Here is a 23,584-nt window from a genome sequence, read left to right on the forward strand (position 1 = left end):
TGCATTTAACACCATTAATCACCTGTCCTTCTCTCATAGTCCATCCGTGCTTAATGGAGGACTGACACCGTCTCACAGGGTTACCATCTCCAATGTATCCAGTCTGTCAAAGCAGACGTTAGTATACTGACACGAAGGCAGCCATCTTGGTCCAGGCCTGACATAAGGTAATGTACTCTTTTACACATAGTTTTGTAATATCGTGTTCATATTTTTTTCACTTCTGTGTAACATTTGTTTATGAATATGTATAGCATGAAAAATATTTGCAGTATTAGGTTATATATAGACATGAAGGCTGTTTTATCATTATCATTTTTCTTGTTGTCAATTACAGTTAAGATTGGCCCATTTTGTTCTGCTTTTAAAATTACGTTTGATTAAAGTTTCTGGATATATTTGTTTTGCTTTTAAATGATTCTTCAGTTGAAGACATTGTTTTTTCTGGTACTGTATTCAAATGTTTTATGCAAATGTTTATCCGATAATATTACAAATATATTACTGTGGTAGCAATCTTCATCCATGATTACTGAGGCAATTCCTGACCTCTTCTTTTATTATGATAGTATCATTAGATTTTTAATGTAGCTATATATATTTGATTTGGTACTAATTATGTAGGCATTGACAAGATAAGAAGACTAGATACATTTCTATATAGCTTATTTGGAACGGATTATACATACATACTTATTTGGACATAAAGAAAAACGCTGGTTACATTGTCGTCTTGGAGATATTGCGTTTATTCTGTGAGTCCGATAACGTACCAATGGCAGGGGATTTACCATTGAAACTCTACATCCATATATATATACATGATAGGATACACACAATATACATATCAAGGCATTGACAAGATAAGAAGACTAGATACATTTCTATATAGCTTATTTGGAACGGAACTATTTTTATACTAGTTTATGATCAACAAAGGAATGTTGTATTCTTCAAAGTTACTTATTTTAATTTTTATTTCTATTGGATTGTTTGAATTTTTAAAATAAGAAATAAAGTGTTGATATTTAAGAACTATTTTGATGTATAGATATTGCAGGTAACAAGGCATTCAACACGTGTGGACGGTACATTTTGAAATAAAACGGTTCATTTAATTGAGTTTGCGTTTAATATGAACTGCAGGATAAAGTAAATAACTGGTTACTGTCTTAAGATATCGTGTTTATCCTGTCTAGGTCCAATGGCAGCATTTACCATTCAAACTTTCGCAGGATAAAGGCATACATACGGCATACATATATGTGACGAATCTAAAACAAGGGTTGACTAAAGTGGTCGCCTGATACGCGGTTAGTGGGTACGTTGGGTTATTTCTCGTTCCAACCAGTGGACCATGACTGGAATGCCAAAGGCAGTGGCATGTGCTATTCTGTCTGTGGGATGGTGCATATAAAAAATCCCTTGCTACTTATGGAACAATATAGCGAGTTTCATCTCTGAAAATATATGTCACAATTACCAAGGGTTTGACATCCAATAGCCGATGATTAATAAATCAAAATATATATCAGACGAACTTATATATAACAACCACCGTACCAATAGAAATGGTGTTGACAGTGCGTCGTATAGAATAAAATATTTCTTTCTTTCATATTTTATATATATCTATTATTAACTGTGTAACAGTGTGATTTCCTTTGTTAATGTACCCCAATACTTTCTGTGTCTCCGTGTGCGTGACGTTGTCATGTGTGTGTGTTTGCTTATTTACCCAAGCATACCTGACGCCATATAACCGGGATGCCTAACTAAATTCATTAATTGTTTGCCGCTTGGTTGTGTTTGTGTGTGTGTGCCCGCGCGCGTGTCAAAACCTTAGTGTGATAATACCGTATGATGTAATGTGTGTGTGCGTGTGCCTTGTTATTGAGTAACGATTCGAGCTGTGTGTGTGTGTGTGTATCAAAGCTGGGGTACACTATAATCGGTAAACATAATGTTTACATGTAATCACAATCGATAATCGATTACAATCAAATAGCCAAACAGAATGCCAAGTAATGGCAATCGTAATCGATTACAATGTTTGAGATGCCAAGTATAATCGTAATCTATGATTTGTAATATGACTACTCATAATTTACTAAACTCCTTAGATAAGTTTAGCATCAGGTAACAAAGCCTGTAATTGGATGCAGCATTGAGGAATCAGTTTGGGAACAGAACTGATCTCCCATTGTCTTCTGTTCTAATAGTATAACTATCATTTGCCTTAAAAATAGGCAATCATCATGGCTCGATAATCAGATGAATGAAATACAGGGGGATGAAGCCACACATTTACACAATGGCATTTATCTTGTTTACGGTGAATACAGTTGTAGCTAGCAATAAATTATTAGAAGGGTGCTGTACCCTGCTACAGTTTTGTGTCACCACGCTGTTTGTTACCACCTTGACCATGATTATGTTGCCATACGCTAAATCATTGCCGTGAACAAGCTAGCAATAAATAAATAGAACCAAAATAACAACTATAATAATAATAATAATAATTTAAAAATCTGAATTCTGAATTAGGAAACGCTTGACAATATCATTTCGTTTCAACATATTTTAGTGCTTATATCAAATTAAGGTTCCAGCTCGCTGTCCTGGTCAGACACTTCAGCTATCTGGGCTGTCTTTCCAGGACAGTGGATTAGTTGTTAGTGGTTAGTGAAAGAGAAGACGGTGTTGTGGTCTTACACCTACCTATTGAGTCGTTAAAACTCGCTGCGATACTGTACCTACCAGCCTTATATGCGATGGCTTAATCACGACACCACCGAGTCCGGTGCTTGACAATAACACATCATCTGGTCACAGGTGTGAAAGTCCAGCAACGGTACCTTGACATGATTTCTTCTTTTTTTTCTCAGTCGTAAATTAAATGAGCAACTTGTGCAAATACTTGAAGATATCTGTTTATTTATTTATTTATTTAATTGTTTGTTCCTTTCTTTCTTTCATTCTTTCATTTTTTTTTTTTCATTTACGGATTTAAAAATAATTATTTCATTTATTTAATGTTTCATTTGTGAACAGTATTAATTGGTATAAATACTACAAATAATATGGGAGGCCGTCATAGAGAGGTGTCTGACATAGACAGGTGGCCGCGAATGCAACTTCGACTGTATATACGTGTGTGTCTCCATCACTAACTCACCCGTCCCCCCCCCCTTTCCGCCCCCCCCTCTCTCTCTCTCTCTCTCTCTCTCTCTCTCTCTCTCTCTCTCTCTCTCTCTCTCTCTCTCTCTCTCTCTCTCGTTAAATCGATCTCCCACCTGCCATACTTACCCCTCCACCCCACTAGATACGTGTAAACAGACTAATCTTCATTAGGTGTGTAACAATGTTATTTATTTCTCTTTTCAGACATGGCCACAGCGTCTTTCACAGACGACCCAATCTCCTGCAGCCTCTGTTTGGAGATCTTCACTGATCCGCGCGTACTTCCGTGTGGACACACGTTTTGTTTGACGTGTCTCCAAAATCACATCGACGCCAAAAACACAGATGATACTTTCATGTGTCCAAACTGCAGGCACGTGGTCGGTATCCCTGACAAGACACAATCTACATCGACTAGGGCTTCACAGTTCAAACGAAACCTGGCACTTATGGACGCCATTGGTCTTATCAAACAATTTAAAATACGTGAGTTAAATATAGAACCTAATGAACTGACAAGTGTGTGTGTGTGTGTGTGTGTGTGTGTGTGCGTGCGTGCGTGTGCGTGCGTCCGTGCGTGCTTGCATGTCTGTGTCTCTTATGTAGGTCTAACTCGGCTTATGGAATTTCCATTTAGTGTTATGGTAAGAATTAAAGTGTAAATCGTAAATGGTCTACTATATTTGTAAGGTCCTTTCTTACCACTCGGGGAGTAAAATTAAGTTGGTTTCAATATATAATATTAGACAAAACTTTGACGACCAATACCTTTATTTACAAGTTTACATTTACTGATGTGAACCATGTAGAGTCTGCCATGAAAATAGAGAATCCACAGAAGGCAGGACATGCTCATATTTCACGAACACCTGATATCATCACTGTTATGAAAGTGATTCATGAGTGTATGTTATCATTCACGGCTGTACTAATTCTAATGAGCTATGTCCGGTGCTAATTTTGATTGAGTAAACTAGTCTTTGTGGTGGTTCAAGAGGGATGAAATCTACAGTACAGGATCTCCTCGGGTGCGGCTGCTCTAGTATAGACGAGGCACTAGATACATATTCATGGAATCAACCACTAGTTTGCCAAATGCCCATCCGACTCAACACAGCATGCAAATACACAAACAAAAAATAAACAAGAAAACTTAAAGTTTGAGAATTCACAAAAATAGTTTATTTAAGAATATTCTTAATTACAATAATGGCGTGGCGGTCTATTTTTAGATTTATGACGCACCATCCGTCGAAATATAGACTAGTTATCCCGCTGTCTGCGACAGAGCCGGAATAGACCATTACAGAGAAGAGGTGTAATCATACAATATTTACCTGTGCTGTACAGTACAATACTGCTGCACGTTGACACTCGGTGCTGAGTGTTTGTGTAACAGGAGCATTTTAATCTGTACATACAGTTTTTATTGTTTTTTTTTCAGTTTACAAATAAATGCAAAGAACACACCACTTCCATCCACTGCAGCAGCAGCAGCAATGGTACAGCCCACTCATGTAGATTTTTACCGGACAAGAGAATTACAAAAACATCTTTGTGTCGTTTGTAAAACAAAACTTACGAATATTACGCATTTAGCATCATCTACAATCAATCCCAAAGTCATAAGAAGCCATAAAATCGAGAAATGGATACATTTCTTTACAAACGTTGACGTTTTCAAATTTAAACCAACAGCAAGACAAGAACATGCATTAAAAACGCTGCGCTGAAAATTTTGCCCAATCTTCTGGACTTAAGCTTAATACAGACATGATCTGCACCAATCAAAAAATTTTGTTTACACTGATAGGTCTTCAAGTATCTCAGGAATTAACTGGGATGAAACCACCTCCTGTCAAAATACAAAATTTAGAAAAGAGAAACTATATTAACAAAAACATATCAGAAATATTTTATGAATTTAATGTTTTACATACGGAAAATTCTGAAATATTAAAAGCAACATCAAATTTCTATAAAAAGTTATACACTAGTAATTATAATAAACGATCACAAGAAAACATAAATAACTTCACGAATATTGATGTAAACTTGTCAGAAAATGAAAGGGACTCACGTGAAGGAACCATATATTTTAATGAATGTACAGCAGTAATTAAACAAATGAAAAATGGTAAAAGTCCAGCATCAGATAGATTTAGTGTAGAATTTTATAAATATCTTTGGGAAGAAATTGGTATTTCCATCAATTTTGAGTATAATTCTGGTAGTCTTTCTGATTTTCAGAGGCAAGGTATTATAACCTGCCTTCCAAAAGAAGCTAGAGCCACACGGTTAATATAAAAAAAACCCTGGAGACCCATTACTTTATTACATGTAGATTATAAAGTTGTATCTGGAGTTATTGCTCAAAGAATGCAACAGGTCTTACCAAATATAATCGATGAATCACAAAAAGACTCGTTATCTAACAGAACGGCAGTTGCGTGACGTCACTAGTGGTAGGTTTAGCGCTGAAACAAACACAGTGACGTAACAAAACATTGCCTTGTGGTTAAAATTTGACCAATCAAAATTATAAGAAGTGATATCGCAGGAGATATGGCATATTATAGTGCCAGCGATATCTCCTACAAAAGCCTTTAATGGATGATAAAATCGATATATTACTTGGGAATCCTTTACAGAGTAATTTATTAAACCACATCATTGTCTTATGTAAAAGAATACATATATAGTGGTAAATATGCCAATCGAAATCCTAAATTTTCTGAAGCTACAAGTATAATAAAACATAATAGAAATATTGAAAGTATATTTATGCAAATAATGACCATTTCACAAACAAGTGGGATATAGGCATATTGGCCATATAGATAGTTAGTACTTATGATCTTTCAAAAATACGGTTCTATAATTATTATGACAAAACCATGGAATTGGAATTGAATGGATGTTTAACGACACCCCAGCACAAATAATACATCGGCTATTGGGCGTCATACAATGGTAAAAATAAAAGGTTAGGTTAAAAACAGTGTATAGAGCTGTGTAGTGGTACATGAAATTTGAAATGTTAAGTCAAAGACAGTGTAAAGAGCAGTACATATCACATTTGTTATAAAGGTAAAATTCATGTTACAAATCAAATATTACACAAAAGTAAATATAAATTTGGAATAAAATCCAGTTTCTTTTAAAAACTTTAGTACAAGTTCAGGGTGGAATCTAAAGGATTGCACCACATCCCTTGCTTCGAATATATCGTTTCTAGTCTGGATCAGATGATTACACTCCACCAAAATATGGTGCACCGTCAGTGTACACTGACAATGCTCACACTGAGGTGGAGGATCCTTCTTGAGAATAAATGAATGGGTAATGTAAGTATGTCCGATGCGAGCACGACACAAAACTATTTCATCCCTTCTGCACCGCCTATAAGAGGACTGCCACTCTCTCAGGACTGGCTTAACAGAATGAAGCTTGTTCGCGACCGCACCGTTCCAATCATCTTGCCAAGTAGAAAAGATATAATTATTTACGTGATGTTTGAGATCACTATAGGGAATACCAGCATTGGCACGTGGCAAAGTCAAAGCAGACTTGGCAGCACAATTTGCCTTTTCATTGCCTCTAATGCCAACATGGCTGGGTACCAAACAAAACACAATATTCTTATTGTTAATAGATAAAAAGACACACTTTCGTATCAGCATCCCAATTAAGGGATGTTCCAGCTTCATATATTGTAAAGACTGGAGACACGAAAGTGAGTCGGTATAGATTATAAATTTAGAGGAGCTAGAGTTTTTGATTTTCTCTAGGGCTTTAATAATTGCCCAAGTTTCGGCACTAAATATAGATGCCAAATCAGGCAATCTCATAGAGATTATTTTGTCTGATGGAAAAACTGTGGCACAAGCCACATAATTCCCATCCCGTGACCCATCCGTGTAAATAGGGATGTAGTCACAGTATTTCTCTTTTATTTCCATAAAATATTGGTTATAAATAATTGGATCCGTGCGATCTTTCTTCAGATGCACGAGATCCAACACAATTTTAGGTGGTTTTATGCACCAAGGTGGCAAAACAAAATATGAAGGTGTTTCCAAAATGTCTGAAAGATCAATGTTGGAAGCAGATAAAAGCTGCCTAATGCGAAGACCAAATGTGCAGATTGCATTTGGCTTCGCATCAAACAACTTCATAAATCGGTTGTCAAAGATAGCGTTATGGGTGGGGTGTTTTGGCATTGACTTTATCTTGGTAGCATACTGCAGAGACAGCTTTGCACGTCTAGCACCCAAACTATGACAAAACCAACCAAATATATAGGTGAATGTAAAGTACACTGTTGAGACACCTGTCAGCCGACAACAATGCTAAGGATTATTTATTTATTTTATTATTTTTATTTTTATTTATTTATTTATTATTATTTTTTTTTCATTATCATATTTTGTTTTGTATTTTTCATTTATTCGAGGGTTTTTTCATTATTATTATTTTTGGATTATTATTTTTTTTATTATTGTTATTTTTCTTCTTCTATTTGTTTGTTTGTTGTTGTTGTTGTTTGTTTGTTTGTTTGGGGGATTTTTTTGGTTTTTTGTTTGCTTTTTTCTTCTCTTTTTTTGGGGGGGGGGGGGGGGGAAGGGGTGTTACTTCCATCTATTACTTGTTCTCTCCTTTTTTTTGTGGTGCCGTTTATTAATATCATAAACATATTATTTGTATTATTATATAATGTGTATCCTATAACATTAATGTAAGGTAGTGATACCAGGGCTCCCAACTCTGGCATTACCGTATTTCTTTTCTGGGGGACAATAAACTTTTAAAAAGTTTAAATAAAAAAATAAATAAAAATACTTGACACGGTGAATCCCTTCGAGTATCCGATTTTAACAGGGAATCCTGAAGCTTTTTCATTAGGAATGGAATCAAAACGATTTAAAAACATGCAAAATGACGGTGGAAAAGTTAATCGGAAAAATATAACAAAAATATTTTCGGGTAGAAATTTGTTTAAAGTTTCATATTATGAGCGAACTGGCTCGCGACCGCCGTTTTATTAAAATGAAAATGGTCTTAACAGTGAAAAAGCCAATGTCAAAACGTTACTTAACGATTGAATTTAATTGGGTTAGCGCTCAGTGAGCAAAAGAAAGAAAGAAATGTTTTATTTAACGACGCACTCAACACATTTTATTTACGGTTATATGGCGTCAGACATATGGTTAAGGACCACACAGATTTTGAGAGGAAACCCGCTGTCGCCACTACATGGGCTACTCTTTCCGATTAGCAGCAAGGGATCTTTTATTTGCGCTTCCCACAGGCAGGATAGCACAAACCATGGCCTTTGTTGAACCAGTTATGGATCACTGGTCGGTGCAAGTGGTTTACACCTACCCATTGAGCCTTGTGGAGCACTCACTCAGGGTTTGGAGTCGGTATCTGGATTAAAAATCTCATGCCTCGACTGGGATCCGAACCCAGTACCTACAAGCCTATATACCGATGGCCTAACCACTACGCCACCGAGGCCGGTCCTCAGTGAGCAAACTTCTTGTAATGTGACATTTGTTTGACTGGTACATCAAAGGCCGTGCTTTGTGTTTGTGGGATTATATCGATGAAAGATCCCAGGCTACTAATTTTAAAATGTACCTGGTTTCCTCTCTAAGACTGCATGTCAAAATGACCAAATATTTGATATCCAATAGCCGATGATGAATAAATCAACGTGCTCTGGTGGAGTCATTAAACAAAAACAAGTTTAACTGTTTTACTCTTGTTTATTGTATAGGAGATGACCCAAGAGTGGCAACTCCACAAGACCCAAATAGACTGGTAATAGATTAACCTTTAACCTTTTCACTCTTGTTTATTGTGTAGGTGATGACTCATTTGCGACAACTAAACAAGACCCAAATAGACTGGTAATTGAATCTTCCTGTGAAACGATAAAGAAGTTCAGTCATTTTATAGAAAACCAGATGACGTCAGACATTGAGAGACTACAGCGAAGCGTCGACGTCAGCGCAACACAGACTGCGGCTCAGATGCAGAGACAAGGGGATAAACTGATTGCGGAGTTCACAACAGCAGTCCGCACTGAACTGCAAACGACGAACTCAGAACTGGAACAATGTCGGCAGTCTGTTAACAAAGAAATAGTTGAATTGTTCACTGATGTTAACAGACTGATAGAGAAAAGAAAGAATGTCTGAAATTGGGCGAAAATCTCCTCAGATCTACGTCACTTTCTGATATGAAAAGACATCTTTCCAAATTTTCAAAAATACAAAAGATAACAACTGATTATTTAGCCACACCACGTCCTGAATTTCCTGATTTGGCAATAACTTTAGTTGAACCTGAAAAAACAGAAAGGAAAACGTTTTCTGCAGAGATTGGGAGAATTTCGAGACCTGACGTAAAATCTATCCAAATAACACACAAAATATATTTACAGACGTCGATATTTGAACCAGAGGTCGAGATAGACCGGACGTCAGATAGCTTAAAGCATGAACAAACGATCAATACAAAACTGGAATCCGATACAGAATGTCCAAAGTTATTATCTATCCTAGTATTAGAAGGTCAAGAGTCAAACAAGATCGTTGTTACTGACTTGATGAACAAATGTGTAAAATCATTTTGCTCTCAAATCAAAACGGTTCATAGTCTTTACAGGACCACTAGCAAACCAGGCGACCTTGCTAAGACACGTGACCACCAGGTGCTCGTCACTCTGCCAAGAGAAGGAAAACTATTATATCTGAATGCACAAGACGACATACACCTGACGAAGACGGTGACAACCAAGAAAGGCTACTACGGCATAACTGTGTTGCCTGACGAGAACATAGCTATGACTGGGGGGTCGCCTGGGCGTGTGGACATACTAAACCAGAGATGTGACGTCATACGGTCTAGTCCTAACAAGGTGATCCCCAACCCCGGGTATCTAACAGTGAAAGGCGACTCTGTAGTTGTTGTATCAGATACCACTAACATTGTCACATGTGTGTCGTCATCAGGACAAGTAATGTGGGTATCACGTGATTCAGCAAGGTTTCATCGGCTGTATTGTGTTGCATGTGACACTGAGGAGTTTGTTTATGTCTGTGATAACGGTACAGATGCCATTGCTCAGCTGTCACGTGACGGGGAGATTATTCGTGACGTCATCACAAAGAAGGACGGCCTAAAGCAACCTGTGTCTCTCTGTTTTGCTCAAGAAAAACTTTATGTCACCCAACAAAATGGAGAAATAAAAATATTTGGTTGGAGCCAAACTTAACAATGACCCTACAGGGTGTATACCATCGAATTAAATCACATTGATGATAACAGTAAGTTACAGTAACGTATGTGACTATAACGTCAACACACAGTGTTTCAATCAACACATACACCATGAATATAATATATTGTTTAGTAATAAGTCAATAGACAATAGTAGTCAATGGACGTCAACCCCCTTTTCTGAATCCGGGGTAGGCGTGCCAGAACCCTTGGGATATGGGCACGTTAAAAGAGTTCTCGATCACGATCCCTTTCCATCACGCAGTGCAATCTGCATGGAATCCGGGGATAGTGCCGACATTTTGCCATGGAAGGACTTACAGACAGGGACTCCTGCTGGCAACAATAGACAACATCACCATCCATCGAGTCACGAAGATCCTCCTTCGCCCAAGCTACATCCACGTACTGAAGCTCCTTGTTGATTGGCGTGAACACCTGCGTAACTACGTGCCCCAGGATTCTATCAAGTCGTTGTAGACACGAACTATCCTGCCAACTTCCCACCAATATCTTTGCCGTCATGAGTGTGGACTTTTATGTCAGACTTATAACGTTTTGACTGTCATTTTGAAAAATTCGTTTAATTATTATTTTTTGTAAATAGTCTGACACCCTTTCTTTTTGGCAGTCCGTCTAAATTGCTCAATCACCTTCAAACTTTGGATGAGCAGTCTATATTTTTGATGGCCTTAAAGTTTACCGGACGTGGTTATTCTCGACTCTACTAAATGTTTCCAAATTACGCCCACCTCAAACTGACGCCCGCTCCCCCCCCCTCCCCATCCAATTGGTCACTGGTGATGTTAAAGGCTAAGTCTTGTGTGGGCGTATCTGAACCTTCATTGGATATGAGCCTTCCATTTAGGCGGACCGTTGAAAATTGCACACCCTTTTCTCTTTGGCTTAATCCTACGGGACATTTCAAATGCCATAGCACCAAAACCACATCTGCCTCTTACCGATTCCGGTCGGACTGCTGGTGCTCTCATGCACCTGTCAGTGCAGGCGGTCCCCTGACCCACCCACCCCAACCCTTTCCTGTCCTGGAAGGAGAAGCCGGCCGGGGCCGACACCTGTGCTCATGACAGACGTGAGCTGAAAAAGCTTGCTCTGAATGTGCACGTTAAACCCTATGACCTGACCTTCTAAATTGATTACATTGCATACCTGTGTATTAAATTGATACTTTAATAATTTTAACATATTTTTAAAGTCATTTTTATTAACTTACCATCTCTTTTTATTTAACTTGTTTTATGGAAGTAATATTTTTTAAGCAACTGCAAGCAGCAGTTAAGTTAACACGTATTGGCGATACAGTCCTCACTGGTTTAATATAATTGGAGCTGAAAGGAAGAGATCTAACTATCTGTTGGGAACTTACCTGTGAACATTAACTCTATTTTCATTTACACATAACTTTTAAGTGTTTTTATGAATATTCTAAAGGCCTTTTCTGTGAAATTGTTTTACACTAATTTTAGACTGAAAAAAAACAATTAAGGAATGCTACTTTTATTTTTATGCACTTTATACATTTCCAGTATTATTTATTTGAAGTTTGTAATGCTTTAGCTATGGGCTAAATTGACGTATTTATAAACGTTGAAGTTTCTCAGGATTTAGAGTGTGCATTTGCAATCTGTAAATTGCAAACGGAAGCTGGACCAAACAGAAATTACTTAATTTATTGAGCAATTGTGTGCATAACGTAATTGTTAAATGAAATGATATTTATTTTGTAAAGATAGATGTCTTCCTTGCATAACGTAATTTCTGATTGGGTGTTATGACGTCACATGGTAATTCTCAGAAAGTATAAAAGGCTAACGTCAATGGACGTGAACGTTATGTCGCTCCTTCGCTGTCTGACAACAAACACATTAAAAGCATGTCCCCTTGTCAAACTTTCCAACTTTGTTACATTACCTACATTTAAATTTATACTGGAATACTTTTAATCATATTTTTAAAATAAAGTTATTAACTTACCATATCTATTTAATTAACTTGTTTTATGGAAGTAATATTTTTAAGCAACTTCAAGCTGCAGTTAAGTTGACATTTATTGGCGATACAGTCTTCACTAGTTTAATATAATTGGACCTAAAAGGAAGAGATCTATCTATCTGTTGGAAACTTACCTGTGAACATTAACTCTATTTTCATTTACACATAACTTTTAAATAAATTTATAATTCTGGAAACAGGAACACTTCGGCTTTGTTATCTGTGGATGTTATTTATATTATCTGGACACTGTTGGTATCCTTGGAAGGTGGCCACAAAACTATATATTAAGAAATAAAATGAAATTTGACCTCATACAAACTCTAGGACGACCAGAAACAGATTTATTTCATAGCCATATATTTTAAGGAAACCAACTATTGTAGTTATTAAAACGTCTTATCTCTGTTAGTCGACAACATCTTAACAGTTGCAACAAATTCAGGACAGTCAGTTGACATCTTTGATAAAAGGAATCCCATTGTGTATACATGATTTACTTTTAATATAGTGCATGATACTTATCTTTTGATAATCTTCTGATAAAAGGAATCCCATTGTGTATACGTGAATTACTTTTAACATAGTGCACGATAACTATCTTTTAATACTCTTCTGATAAAAGGAATCCCATTGTGTATACATGATTTACTTTTAACATAGTGCATGATACCTATCTTTTGATAATCTCTTGATAAAAGTAATCCCATTGTGTATACATGAATTACTTTTAACATAGTGCATGATACCTATCTTTTGATAATCTTCTGATAAAAGGAATCCCATTGTGCATACGTGATTTACTTTTAACATAGTGCATGATAACTATATTTTGATAATCCCTTCATAAAAGGAATCCCATTGTGTATACATGATTTACTTTTAACATAGTGCATGATAACTATCTTTTGATGATCTTTTGATAAAAGGAATCCCGTTGAGTATACATGATTTACTTTTAACATAGTGCATGCTACCTGTCTTTTAATAATCTTTTGATAGAAGGAATCGCATTTTGTATACATGATTTACTTTTAACATAGTGCATGATGCCTATCTTGACTTCAGTGGTACACCATTAAGCAGTAGCGACCCTATATTGGAATGTCCTAGTTCTTTTAAATATATAACATAGTGCATGATACCTATCTTGACGTCAGTGGTACACCATTAAGCAGTAACGACCCTATATTAATATGTCCTAGTTCTCTTAAATATATAACATAATGCATGATACCTATCTTGACGTCAGTGGTACACCACTAAGCAATAACTCAAGATCTCAGGTTTCTACATTTTAGAACGACGGCCCTCTGTCTTTCTCATCCTCTTTCTTCTACAGGTAGTACTAAACCAAATAACTTCCGGCTGGGTCAAAGTTCGAGGTGCACCCAACTTTTGATAAAGAAGTGAACACTACAAGTCCTGTGATTGGTTATAAATGTGAGTGTGTTGGTTGTAAAAAATAATATTTGCATCTAGGTAAAAAAAATATGCAATTTTATTTCGTCTAGTACCAATGTGTCAAGTAGCCTTGTGTTTGAAACATTTATGGGATACCTGTAAAAAAAAGTACTCGAATTTTGTGCGGAACTAGGGTAGTCATAGACGCTACCCGTTATCTCAGAAACGAGCAGCTTGACCCCCAATTTTTTCTGATTCACTTTAAGTGTGAGAGGTGGTAGTATTTATATCCGTGGCGTTTATGTCGGTTGATACGTTGCAGGTAGGAATTTTAGCCACATATGTTATTATTGTCGTTTATGGGATTTGATTTGGTAGTATACACCCTATAGACTTAAGCGTTTTCTTCATGATGAAATTCACTTCCTACTTCGACATTTTCTCTCAACATATCGGTATTTACTTATAATAATTCTGCTGTGAATCTATCCGCATCAGCGATGTGTACTGTACCAGAGATAGGAAGACCTGATAGAAAAGGGTAATATGTGCTGATATAATAACCTCTCTGTGGAAAGACCCAATAGAAAAGAGCTGATATGGGCTCATATAATAACCTCTCTGTGGGAAGACCCGATAGAAAAGGAGTGATACAGGGTTATATAATATCTTCTCTGTGAGAAGTTTCGATAGAAAAGGGGGGATACGGGGTCATATAATGACCTGTCTGTGGGAAGTTCCGATAGAACATGGGTGATACAGGGAAATGTTATGACCTTCGGTAGGAAGACCAGATACAAAAGGAGTGATGCGGGGTCATATACTGACCTCTCTGTGGGAAGACCCGATAGAAAAGGGGTGATATGGAGTCATATCATGACCTGTCTGTGGGAAGTTCCGATAGAAAAGTAGTGATACGGGGTCGCACAATGACGTCTCTGTAGGAAGACCCGATAGAAAAGTGGTGATACGGGGTAATATAATGACCTCTCTGTAGGACTTTCCGACAGAAAAGGGGTGACACGGGGTCATATAATGACCTCTATGTGGGAAAACCCGATAGAAAAGGGCTCATACGGGGTCATATAATGCCCTCTCTATGGACAGACCCGATAGAAAAGGAGTGATACAGGGTCATATAATGACCTCTCTGTACGGTGTTACCTTTCATTAGATACTTTTCTCTCCCGGGTTAGATCTCTGGCTAGGCCAGAGACCGGTCCCGAGATGGACGTGCCCGAAACCTTCATGGTATGGCCTCAGATCGCAGTTATCTTCCCATTTGGAAATCCGGAAATATGTCCGCGCAAGTAGTCTGTGCAAACAGCTTTAAAGTAGCAACTATTAAACTGAAGTTGGTAGGGGAGAGAATGTAGTTTGCAACATGTGTAACTTGTTGACATTGATGACTTTTTTATGATAATTCCGACCCATGTGTAAAATGGGTGTATTCCACCAGGTTTAGTGGGCGTGCTTGTTTAAACCAATATCCTGGGAGAAAGAGCTGAACAACAGGGGTTGTCATTTTCAAGGTATGTTTCCCTCATGCAGGCAAAGGTACATAAAACAAACCATGGGCCTGCTGATATTAATAAAAACGGTATAGCCACTAACGTTATATAGAAATATTTAGCGTAATTAATTGTGGTCTGTGGCCGTATATGGGCACATTAATAGGAATATGACTTGTTCAATAAACAGAGATGTTGAACATTAGCTATCCGACGTTACTTCGAACCCCGTTGGGCCATTCTCGTTCCAGCCAGTGCACTACGACTGGTATATCAAAGGCCGTGGTATGTACTACCGTGTCTGTGGGATGGTGCATATAAAATATTCCTTGCTGCTAATCGAAAAGAGTAGCCCATGAAATGGCAACAGCGGGTTTCCTCTCTCAATATCTGTGTGGTCCTTAGCCATATGTCTGACGCCATATAAGCGTAAATAAAATGTGTTGAGTGCATCGTTACATAAAACATTTCTTTCTTGTTTTTACTTCGAACTACAGCCTCGAGTATAGCTTTAATAATGAAGCTCTTGAAATACAACCATCCTCTGATACGCTCTCTCCACTGTCAAACTGGGCCAAGTGTGTATCTTGTTACTCTTGTGGTGATGTCGCTGCTACATTATTGTCCTGTCTGTATTAACTGATCTCCACCTCCTGTTGTAAACATACAACACATACACACACACACACACACACACACACACACAGACACACACACACACGAACACACACACACACACACACACACGCACACACACACTACGCGCGCGTGTGTGTGTGTATATATATTTCAGTACATCTGGTTACTGTATTAAAAACAAAAACCTTCCAAGTCTCAGGGATATTTTAGTATCCACAGGACTACCCACCACCTCAGTCTGTTTGTAAACCTCTAACCCAGTACATTTGTCAACGGTTGTTTCGTTTGGTATCCCCTTTCCTAACAATCTCCTAAAAACAGTAGTAGCCAAGCAAATTAAAAACAATGTGAATGTCCAGATATATTTTGAATATTACACCGGTCAATATAAATCATTTCTGAATTCCTACAGCAAATTAGAAAATAATATGCATGTAAACAATACATTTAAACTATTCCTGAGCTAGTGCGTTCATGATTTTTATTTTTTAAATTTATACACACACGTACATATAAAAGGTTGACAGACATCTCACATTAAGCCATGTGTACAGACTGAAAATTTGTCATGTGACTGTTTAATCTATATAGAGTACATAATTAAGGCCACACAATAAATTAGTTGTTGATCATCCTAATTATTTTGAAATGATTACTGCGAAGATGGGGCTGTTTATATTATTTAATAAATATTTTAATTTATATCTTGCAGTGATAGTCTTTAAGAAAAAAACCCCACCACCAAAACATCAACAACCAAACAATATATATATATATATATATATATATATATATATATATATATATATATATATATATATATATATATATATTTCTGTTGTGGAAAAAAGAGAGAAAGCATACCACATAATTAATCTTTCACCCACAAACCATCGTAATATATATCCTAAAGTTGATCTTTGTTACTGCACCTGATCAGACGCTTTGTGTATCAGCGATCTAATAGCCGCGTGTTTCAGATCACGACGTCACTGTGCGAATGTGAACAGTTTAAAGTTTAGTATTGCTCAGTCGCATGTACTCGAGTTTCCTTTGTCTGTGCATTTAACACCATTAAGCACCTGGACGTCTCTCATAGCTCACCCGTGCTTAATGGAGGACTGACACCATCTCACAAGGTTACCATCTCCGATATATCCAGTCCCTCAAAGCAGACGTGAATAAATTTACACGACGGCAGCCATCTTGGTCCAGGTCTGGCATACGGTAATGTAGTCTTATAATACAATATTATATTATTTTTGTAATATCTTATTCATTATTTTAACTTCTGTGTAACATATATTTATGAAAATGTATAGCGTGAAAAATCTTTGTAGTATGAGGGTTATATATAGACATGAAGGCTGTTTTACGATTAGTATTGTTCTTGTTGTCACGGACAGTTATAATTGGCCCATTTTCTTCTGCTTTTAAAATAATATGTTTGATTAAAATTTCTGGATATATTTGTTTTGTTTTTAAATTATTCTTCAGTTGTTGGAGACGTTGTTTTTTTCTGGTACTGTATTCAATTTTTCTATATACAAATGTTTATCCTGTAATATTAAACAAATCACTTTGGTAATAATCTTCATCCATAATTACTGTGGCAATTCCTGACCACTTCTTTAATTATGATAGTATCATTAGATTTTTAATGCAGCTAGAGCTATATATATTGGATTTGGTACTAATACTGTTCTCTTATATGTATCCTGCAATCACTGTAGGCATTGACAAGATAAGAAGACTAGACAGATTTCTATATAGCCTATTGGGAATAAGACTATTTTTATATTAGTTTATGATCAACAAAGGCATGTTGTATTCTTCAAAGTGACGTATTCTTTATTAATAGTGCATTGTTTGAATTTTTTGAAACCATTTTGAAGACTACTTAAATTTTTAAAAATAATAAATAAATAGTCGATATTTAAGAACTGTTTTGGTGTATAGATATTGTAGGTGGCAAGGAATTAAACGCGTGTGAACGTTACATTTTGAAATAAAATGGTTCATTTAATTAAGATTGCGTTTAATATGAACTGCAGGATAAAGTAAATAACTGGTTACTGTCTTAAGATATCGCCTTTATCCTGTTGAAGTCCAATAGCGGCATTTACCATTCAAACTTTTGTAGGATAAAGGCATATATACGGTATGCATATATGTGACGTATCTATAACAAGGGGCAGATAAAGTGGTCGCCTGATACGTGGTCTGTGGGCACGTTGGGTTATTTCTCGTGCCAACCTGTGGACCATGGCTGGTATATCAAAGGCAGTGGTATGTGCTACCCTGTATGTGGGATGGCATATAAAAGATCCTTTGCTATTAATGGAAACATGTAGTTGGTTTCATCTGTGAGAATATATATCATAATTACCACATGTTTGACATCCAATAACCGATGATTAATAAATCAAATATATATATATATATATATATATATATATATATATATATATATATATATATAGATATATATATAGATATCAAAGATGAGGAAATGGTAATCAGTAAACATAATGTTTACACGTAATCGTAATCGATTACAATGTTTGAGTGGTAGTCGATGGCGTTGCAAATATAATCTTAATCTGTGATCTGTTACATGACTACTCGTAATTTACCAAACTCCTTAGATACGTTTAGCATTGCGTAACAATGCCTTCAGTTGGATGCAGCACCAGTGAATCAGACTAGGCAACAGAATTGTCTTCTGTTCTAATAGTATAACTATCATTAGTCTTTAAAAAAGAGAATCGTCATGGCTGGATAATCAAAGGAATGAAACCCAGGGGCATGAAGCCACACATTCACACAATGACATTTATCTTGTTTACAGTGACTGCAGTTATAGCTAGCAATAAATAGAAGGGTGCTGTACCCTGCTACAGTTTTGTGTCACCATGCTGTTTGTTTCCACCATGTCCCTGATTATGTCGTCATGCCCTATTTCATTGCCGTACCAATAGAAACAAAATAATAATAATAAAATTTAAAAAGAAATTGTGTTCCTCACAAAGCTTGTACAGCTTTATCACGGGTCTGAATTCGCAACTAGGAAATGCTTGACAATATCATTTCATTTCAACATATTTTCATGCTTATATCCAATTAAGGTTTGGGAAGGCTGTCCTGGGCAGACACTTCAGCTATTTGGGCTGTCTTTCCAGGACAGTGGGTTAGTTGTTAGTGGTTAGTGAGAGAGAAGACGGTGTTGTGGTCTTACACCTTACTATTGAGTCGTTAAAACTCGCTGCGAATATTGTACCTACCAGCCTTATATGCGATGGCTTAATCACGACACCACCGAGCCCGGTGCTTAACAATAACACATCATCTGGTCACAGGTGTGAAAGTTCAGCAACGATACCTTATCACAGACACAACTACAAATCACGTAAGTACTTAAGCAAACTTCAAGTTGAAATAGTCCATCAAAATAAACCTTTGTAAAACAAATTCTTAACATTGGTTATAACACGTCTGGTAAAAATGTCTCAAAGCAGATTTTAATGGATTTTTACATGTTCTATGAAACACGGCGCTTCTAATGATGCCAAAATAAAAACAACTAGACCAAGATACATATAGTGTTTACGGATATAAATGGTCGTTATAAATGAAACATTAATTGTATCCTTATCATATGGCACATAGCAAACACGCAACACTGTTTATTTGATGTATGTAGGTATAAATGTGTAATTTAATACACACTTGACGGTAAAAAGTTGTTAATAAATTCCCGACACCGAATTTTAATAATAGTCATTGTTAAAGTGTCAAAAATTAAATTGATTGAGCAACTTGTACAAATACAGAGACCAAAAAGGTTGACAGACACCTCATAAGCGATCTGTACAGAATGAAAAGCATTAAGTAAACAAATAATCATTACCAATACCCAATATGGAATTAAATGATTAAATATACAACTGATAGTAACAAATAAGCACTTATTAGGTTGTCAAGGTACAATGATATAATGTGTGTAACTGAACCTAGATCAAACTATCAGTAACTCCTGAACATACATCTGTGACGTGAGTGTTTATCCTACGTTGAGTACATCATTAAGGCCACACAATCAATTATTTCTTGATCATCCTTATTATTTTGAAACGTTTTCTGGAAAGATGGGGCTGTATTTATTCTTTATTAAATATTTTAATTTATATCTTACAGTGATTGTCTTTAAGAAAAACCCAACCCCAAGACAACAACAAGCAAACAAAAACAATAAAAAAGTGTGCGTGTGTGTGCGTGTGTGTGTATGTGTGTTATGTAGTATTGTGACAAAGAATCGTTTTATAACAATTGTTTTATTATTACGCCCACGGACTACACCAGAGGAAGGTTTGTTTTCGATATGTCACGTTGGGAAATAGTTTTCATATGTTATGTTTTGTGAGGGATGCTAGGACGCTAGATAATGGAATTTCTACAATGCCTTCTATCCTTGAAAAGTGAAACTGACTGTGCCAATGACTAACAACCTACAAACGTATTTTTTTTATAAAGTGTCAGTAAATATTTTAAACTCCAAATATACTCTTCAAAAAAAGAAACGCAAAAGGGTACAAATGGGTTATAACTCCGATTTTATGTTTCCTACCGGTTCATGCTTTGTGAATATAAGGTCATTGCATGTCCCAAACACATTGCCACGGTTACATTCGATGAAAAGCAGCTACTGTACAATAAAGTTCCAACATGTGAATATTCGCAAAAACGCAGCCACGTGCAAACCATGTCACCACTGCACGTACGTTGTCTGCACGTGCAACATGAACACCGACAGTATAAAAGTGCAGGGTGTTCGCTTGCCTGGCCTCTGTATCTGGCCGACAGTTGACAATCCAGGACATGCCACGTCTCAGTGAACCGCAGAGAAACAATGCCATCGGCCGACTAGACGCAGGCGAATCCAGAACGGCCGTTGCCAGGGCATTCCATGTGTCCCCAAGCACCATCTCCAGACTGTGGGACCGTTACCAGCAACATGAATCAACACGTGACCTCCCTAGATCCGGTCGACCACGGGTCACTACCCCCGGGCAGGACCGCTACATCCGGGTACGCCACCTTCGGGAACGATTGACTACTGCCACCTCCACAGCCGCAGCAATACCAGGCTTGCGCAGGATATCCGACCAGACCGTACGGAACCGCCTACGTGAGGTAGGAATTCGTGCCAGACGTCCAGTTCGAGGTGTCATCTTAACACCACAACACCGTCGACTCCGACTGCAGTGGTGCCAGATTCATCGACAATGGCCTCAACTGCGATGGAGACAGGTGTGGTTCAGTGACGAGTCCCGATTTCTGCTCCGACGTCATGATGGAAGATGTCGCGTGTATAGGCGTCGTGGTGAACGTTATGCGGCAAACTGCGTGCAGGAAGTGGACAGATTCGGCGGGGGTAGTGTCATGGTGTGGGCAGCCATCTCACACACTGGCAGAACTGACCTGGTCCACGTGCAGGGCAACCTGAATGCACAGGGCTACATTGACCAGATCCTCCGGCCACACATCGTTCCAGTTATGGCCAACGCCAACGCAGTGTTCCAACATGACAACGACAGGCCTCACACAGCACGTCTCACAACGGCTTTCCTACAGAACAACAACATTAATGTCCTTCCTTGGCCATCGATATCACCGGATTTGAACCCAACTGAGCATCTATGGGACGAGTTGGACCGACGCCTCCGACAGCGACAACCACAGCCCCAGACCCTGCCCGAGCTGGCAGCAGCCTTGCAGGCCGAGTGGGCCACCATCCCCCGGGACGTCATCCGTACTCTGGTTGCTTCAATGGGCAGGCGGTGCCAGGCAGTTGTCAACACACGCGGAGGCCACACCCGGTATTGACTCCAGATGACCTTGACCTTGGTGGTGTGTCCTATCACTTACTCACAATGGACTAGAGTGAATTGTGAACAATCCTGCAACATTTGGTAATTATCGGACTCACCATTCAATAATTAAATCAATTCTCCAAATGTTACGACAATGTGGTTTTGCGTTTCTTCTTTTGAAGAGTATATATACTTTTGAATATCCTGCAATATGAATAAACACTCGATCCCAAAAACAATTACTGCAATAAACAGGGTCATTCCAAAATTGTGATGCAACTTATTTTTAAACGTCAAATGCATATATGCGGTTTGATCCAGTTTTAATCAAGACAAACCCACCTCTCTCCCCCTTTCTTTCACAGTCTCTCACTCTCTTTCTCCCCTCCCTTCCTCCTTTAAGTCTCTCTCTCTCTCTCTCTCTCTCTCTCTCTCTCTCTCTCTCTCTCTCTGTCTCTGTCTCTGTCTCTGTCTCTCTCTCTCTCTCTCTCTCGTTAAATCGGTCTCCCACCTTCCATCCCCATCCTCCACCCCACTAGACACCGTCGTGTAAACTAATCTTCATTAGGTGTGTAACAATGTTATATATTTCTCTTTTCAGACATGGCCACAACGTTTTCCACAGAATACCCAATCTCCTGCAGCCTCTGTTTGAAGGTCTTCACTGATCCGCGCGGACTTCCGTGTGGACACACATTTTGTTTGACATGTCTCCAAAATCACATTGACGCCAACAACACAGATAATACTTTCATGTGTCCAAACTGTAGGGACGTGGTCTGTATCCCTGACAACAGACAACCTACATCGTCTTGGGCTTCACAGTTCAAACGAAATCTGGCACTTGTGAACGCCATTGGTCTCATCAAACAATTTACAATACGTGAGTTAAAAATAGAACTTGTTGCCTTAATAAAGATGCAAACTTTCAGCAGCCTTCCTCGATTTTTATAACTGACAAGTGTGCGTGTGTATATATGTATGCGTGTGTGTATGTGTGCGTTCGTGTATGTGTGCGTGTGTGTGTGTGTTTGTGTTTGTATCTCTTTCGGCTTATGAAATGTCATTTAGAGTTATGGTAAAAATAACCTGTAATGTTTAAAACTCATTTGAGTTACAAAAGTTAGTATTCACAAAAAGAGGGGCATTGACATGCAAATTCCTATTTTGTATTTTCATACTCTAATATAATATTTTATGTTGATAGTCAGCCAATTTACAAAAGTACCTTTTTCGTTGTTAATCATGACTAACATAACTATGTTTCTGCTTAGAGTAATATTAATTCTAGTTTCATTTCTTACCGATTCTTCTATTACTTCCCACAGATAATGTACTAAACTACATTCAAATAATAGGTGTTGTATGGTTTCAGGTGATTTGTTGCAAAAACTGCAGGCATTAGAATCAATATAATTAATCATATTTGGAAATGTGTTAGTTGTAAGAATTCTGTGTATGATTTTATACTGAAACCAGACAGATCTAGGGTAGAATGTAATATTTTCCCCAATCATATATATCATAGATATATCCTTCTTTAGAATATTTTATTTGTGATTTTGGAATGGTGGTTTGAGCGTTCAGTAAATCATATATATGTTTCCAACCTTCAAGTTATATGGAGGAACAGGATTTTGTAATGCTATAAAAACGTCATCATTTAAATTA

The 23,584-nt window shown here is 37.5% G+C and overlaps 1 long non-coding RNA gene across 1 annotated transcript; it reads left to right on the plus strand.

Annotated features, from left to right (window-relative positions):
- The first annotated feature begins 81 nt into the window (after window positions 1–81).
- LOC121386713 lies at window positions 82–22,569 on the plus strand. Its single transcript, XR_005959689.1, has 3 exons — window positions 82–167; window positions 3,388–3,669; window positions 22,515–22,569. It is a non-coding gene; the product is annotated as an uncharacterized LOC121386713 (long non-coding RNA).
- The last annotated feature ends 1,015 nt before the right edge of the window (window positions 22,570–23,584 follow it).

This window comes from Gigantopelta aegis, chromosome 12, assembly GCF_016097555.1.
Source record: "Gigantopelta aegis isolate Gae_Host chromosome 12, Gae_host_genome, whole genome shotgun sequence".
Taxonomy (NCBI): Eukaryota; Metazoa; Mollusca; class Gastropoda; order Neomphalida; family Peltospiridae; genus Gigantopelta; species Gigantopelta aegis.